The 5,635-nt window shown below is 36.4% G+C and overlaps 1 pseudogene; it reads right to left on the bottom strand.

The window, feature by feature from the left end:
• Positions 1-850: 850 nt before the first annotated feature.
• On the bottom strand, positions 851-3,381 carry LOC124887838 (annotated as a pseudogene).
• Positions 3,382-5,635: the final 2,254 nt, after the last annotated feature.

Raw genomic sequence — 5,635 nt, 5'->3', positions numbered from 1 at the left:
GTTACAGTAATTATGTATTCATGCATGCTTTCTCATGTTCATGTTACCCAGTCAGTTAGTATAGTTCATACATGTGAACCTTTTGCATTCAGCCTACCTCACATGCATACCAGTACATTCAAACGTACTGACACATTTGTGCTATGGTATTTTATACCATAGGTTCAGAAGCATGAGCTCCAAAGCATCAGTAGCATTCCAGTCTCAGCAGTCAGAGCTAGCAGTGAGACCTCATCCTTCGAGGACATGACCATTACTTTATTATCTCATTAATTAATTTATTAGTTGTAGTTAGTTGGGGACATGTCCCATTAACTCCTTATTCAGACAGTTCAGTCAGTTAGAGGTTTTTCAGACTATCATGTTCAGACAGTTATTTCAGTTGTTTTGGGTATTTTATAGCCTATCCAGATGTTATATTTTTATCAGTTATGTTACAGTTTCAAACCTTATGGCCTTTCAGCCTTTATTTCCTCACTCATTTAGTATATTATGTAGTGTTCAGGTACAGATATCAATCATAGGTTAGCTTGTGGTCCTTCGAGGACATGAGCATCGTGTAGTGTTCCGGGTACCAGATTTGGGGCATTATAGTCGAGAAGAAAGAGTCTAAGGTTGGGTCAGATGACATACATCTTGGTTGGTTCCACCACCACTAGAAATTGGATATATATAGAATATTTCTTCTAAAAAAGAGATTCTTATATATATATATATATTGAAAATAGCTGCAAGACCAAAACCGAAAGCCCTTCTTTTATTGTTGTTCCTCCCAGATACATGGTTTACATACCTGGCTCAACATTCTTAGAAAACAATCAAATCAAGGGTTTGGACAAGAATTAGCCATTCAATCTTGGGAACTAATCGAGACCAAAATTGGAAAAAGAGATATGAACGGAGAGAAATAACCAATCGATGAAAGAACATAAAACCATTTTATTTCAATAGGGGTATGAGAAACAGTTGGGGACAATAAAGTAGGTGAAGTGGTTGGATTTTGTGAGATATTCCAACCACTCCTGGATGTGATTCCAAGAGCCGAACGAGAATGAATGCCACATAGAAGAGTTAAGACCAGGATACCTAATGAAATATTTAACCGATCCATTCTTGATCGACCTAATTGGTACAAAAGTTGTAACATGGAAAACCACGGAAAATGCAACTTATTTGAATAACCCAGTGACCTACCAATTGTAGAAGTAGGATTTGTTTTGCAAGAAATAAGAACTTAAATAATACAATTCAAGTGTACCATCTTTTTTCTCATTTTGAGGAAAATGTGCGAAAGGAAAAGGGAACAACGAAGGGATCCGAATCGTACCTAAATGGAAATGACATGAAAAGTCTTTTTCAAAACCTAAAATTAAGGGCGTTACGACGTTATACGAGAGGAATAGATAAAAACTCACTATTGGTGTGGAGGGGAAGATCTGTTTATGATGTAGTTCAAGAAAGAGTCGTCTTATTTCCTTACTTCTTTATAATTCATTAACTTTAAGGTTGATTCTGAACACCGTGTAACATCATCTTCAACCAACCTCCACCGTTCTTTCGGTGCAACCATTAAAGAATTAATTATACACTAAATAGCTACTCATATGCATTTATTAAAAGACTGACTTTCATTTATTATCCTTAGTCCAGCGTGAAACTAAGAAAGAGAAATGTGGCTAAGGCGGTATGAAATCAAACTGTGCACGCTAAGAGAAAGGAGAGATATTCACAAGTACTGCCACAAGAAAACCGCCCCTATCTTCTAAAAAGGCCCCTTACTTTATTCATACCTCCTTAGATTAGGCTTCCAAATGAACAACATGGCCTTGCCGCCCCGCTACTAGCAGAATCTACGCACTTGAAAAGCGCACTAAGAAAGGTTCCTTCTGTCACTAGTAGCGAAACAAAGAGTTACCATACATACAAAAGTCTTTCAGTTCTTATGAAAGCTCTTTCTTACCAGTCAATCAAGTAGTACAAAAATTGTATCTTATCTTATAGCCCGACGTAGTGGGTCGCCTTTGAAATATTTATTGTAGATAGAAGAAAGTATTAAATAAATAAGGATTAGTTGAGTAAGTGAGTCCTCACCTAAGCAATTTTGATCACCTAGCAGGCCTTTTATTTGGTAGGTAACATTGTCAATGAGTAACATCCAATTTGGCTATGTAGGAAGGAACTCGAAGTGAAAGGGCACCTTCTTGTGCAAGGCAACGATAATTGGACCTCTATCATCTTCTATTTGGTAGACTTCGTAAAAGGGCCCTGACTTATTTCCAGAATTTGAGTTCGACTACGGCTTTCCCCTTTTTATTGAAGGGGGGATCAAGTTCCTTGCCAACTGCCACCTATTGACCCCGATCTCTTTTCATTTATTTTGGATATTACCAAACTTAGCCTAGACTTCAAAAATCACACTAAAATGGACACCCAACTATGGAAAAACCTCCTTAACGGTGGTTAGGTTAGTTAATCCGGCCTGAGATGCATTCATTTTCAAAACCACCGTAGGAATTCCTACTTTTCAAAGAGTAGAGGCGAATTGATCAACGAGAAAGAGGCCCTACTCACAACAAATGAATACACCACAAGATTGAACAGTACTCATACCTCTCCCATATCAACTTGACCGCCTCCCCTGCGCAGTGATTCTATCAATCATGTACGTAGGTAGGACCCTCTATTCTGATTGATATATAATGAAAAAAGAAATCCATTTGCACCAGGCACACTGCGTTTTACCTTGCCCAGGTGTTCTCCTTTCTAAATCAAGTAATGATGACCCACCAAAGACTGAAGCTTTGTAATATATTGATGAAGGCCCCCGAACTGAGGGTTTGGTCAGTAGAAGGGATGACATTGTCTCCCCAGAAGAAGAATAACCCCGCTCTCTAGCCCACTGATCCCATTGATCATATAACTGAGAGAAAATGTGTCACATTAGAGGTGAACAATCAGAGGTTTCCTCTAATTGCCACGATGCGGTTGGTCCCTGTTTTAGTAGACTCATCTATGAATATTCATTAAGAAATAAATTCCTGGCTCTTTCTTTTACGTTAACCCTATTTTAAACATGTTGAAACTTTCTGTTTCATTGAGCCCCGAGCCTGTGGTCCTCCTTTGAGTATGGGTTCAATTGAATGAATTTATCAAGTTAAGGAAAATGTATGTAGCAGCAAAGATGGTGCATTGCCTATTTATTATTTTTGCTTGGGAGACAAAACAAACATGCCTGCTACCTACTATACTGGACCTTCAACCAGGAATTCTACCTTTGTTGAATCGGAACCAACATTACTGCATTGTACTCGAACAGTTGAGCAACAGTCGGCCAGCAACTTCCATGCACAGATATAGATTCATTCCTCGTACCTGGTCCATCCTCACAACCCTTCGCGGGTTTGTAAGAAGTCAGTCTTATTTGGTAAGACAGAATTAGACAAATAAAAGAGAGTGCTCGATCGGCACAACGGCCAACAAAGACCGTAATTACATAGATAACTTCTCCGCCCCCTTCTCCTTAAGGCTTTAAGGAGAACCATATGGCGACTAGAAAGAAAGACGACCTCACCTTCTCTGGTATCAGTGAGAGCAATTTGAGTATCCTCCGTTGACCTTCTTTTGTAGATAGAATCTTCAATGAGTGGAAAAAAGTAACCTTACTAAGAAAAGTGCTTATTGAGTAAGGTTGGCTTTTGATCCCAATCCCCTTGTATAGGTTGGGCGTTTGAGCGCATTTTTCTCATATCGATCAAAGATTTCCTTGAGTTTAAAATAAGGGGTAAGAAGTAAGGGCGTAGAAGCAGAGCAAAGTCATTGCTCCTTAGCGCATCTCTTTTCTTGCAGCAGTGCTAATGCGCGACCTTACATGTTCTTCTGCTTGCTCTGTAGTACGAACCTTATATAGTGCCGCGTTCCTTTAATATGATAAGGAGAAGAGAGGCTGGCCTATTTTCTGTACCAATTCTTATTTACTACTATATTTTTTTTGGGTGCATAGCTCAGTTAGTAGGGAATTGGGCTTTTAACCTAATGGTCACAGGTTCAAGTCCTGCTATACCCAAACCTACCTTACACTCTACTATGAATAAGGATGCATAGTAGCCTTCAAAGATGACTCTTTGGCCTTTCGACTTGCTTCGATGACTTCGACCTTTAAGTTACAAGGGGTAAGCCGCTCCAAGAGAAAAATGATAGTGAATCCTGAACTTGCCCATGCTCATCCAAACCGGCCTCAAAAAGCAATCGAAAAGTGAAACCCTTCCTTTCAATCCAATATTCTAAAGATAGTAAGTGTGACTTGTGTTAGTTTTGAGTAGTAGCTTTCAATCGATCCCAACGCTTAGATTGAGTAGAATGTAAGCTCGATCTAACTCTGAATCCTGCCCCTCCCACCTTTGAAGCATCAATATAGAACTTGAATACCCTGTTGACAATTTGCAAAGACCCACAATCATTCGACAAGCAGTTAATGCCCTAAGAGAAATTGGTGATAAGTCTACTTGCATATCCTTAGTCCAAAATCTCTTAGCAAACTCGATGGTTCCGTTCTCGGATATTATCGATTTTGATACCGAGATTGTTACCCCAAGTTTTTCCAGCAGAATACTATACCCACTCTTTGTTCTTAAGTAAGGGTTCTCATCTCTAAAAAATGAATATGTAAATCGTTATCGATACAAATATAAATTTAAATAATTAAAAGAAATATGAGAAAAAGACAAAAAAATGAGAAAAAAGATAAATAAGAATGGAGGTCATAAAGAGGTGCCACATCACCTCCTCTATCACCTTCTTTTATATTATATATAGATTTTTTTCCACCTTCTAAATTTTTTTAATAATTAACAAGTGTATCAGATTTATTATATCAAATTACATATCATGAGTTATAAAATATTATTTATATTCCAAAAATGACATTTATTTTTTTTCAATTTTTTATTTTAGACATTTTTCTTATTTTTTATTTTTTCCCACAACAAAATACAAAAGTATAATTTCTCCATAATTATTTTTATCTATAGTTAAACTTAATAGTTAAAAGAGTACAATTTCTCTATGATCTCCATTCATATTTAAATTTTTTGTCTTTTTTTGACATTTTTTCCTTCACTTTTTACTTAATCAATTTGTTTAATAATTTTAAAAAACCTATCATAATTATTATATCTAATTATATTCATAGTTTACAAAAAAACCTCCATCCATTGACATTCTCTACTTAAATAACATGTCTCTTCAACTCCCTTCTTTATGACCTAATCAATCAATAAATAACAATTATGAAGTTGTTGGATGCACATTTCTATTTTTTCCTCCTCCCTCTTCTTCTTCTTTTTTGATTTAATTTCTTTCTTTCATTTTTCTTTTCATAAATCACATGTTTAATAATTAAAAGAGATGGTATACAAAAGATGACATGGTAATGTGGCCACCATTTTGATGAAGAATAGATATGTATTCTTTAGAATTTCGTGTTGTGTCGTTATAGAAAAACACAAGTTCATCAACATGAAAAAAATAAATTTGATGATTGTATAGAGAATTCATCAACAAGAGATGATTAGATTTTGGTACCAGCTCATCAAGATGAAAGCAAAAGAAGAGTGATATAATATCCCTCCTTTTAAGA

Source organism: Capsicum annuum, chromosome 10, assembly GCF_002878395.1.
Source record: "Capsicum annuum cultivar UCD-10X-F1 chromosome 10, UCD10Xv1.1, whole genome shotgun sequence".
Classification (NCBI taxonomy): Eukaryota; Viridiplantae; Streptophyta; class Magnoliopsida; order Solanales; family Solanaceae; genus Capsicum; species Capsicum annuum.
Note: the sequence above shows the minus strand (reverse complement) of the source record. Positions and strands in the feature narration are given on the sequence as shown.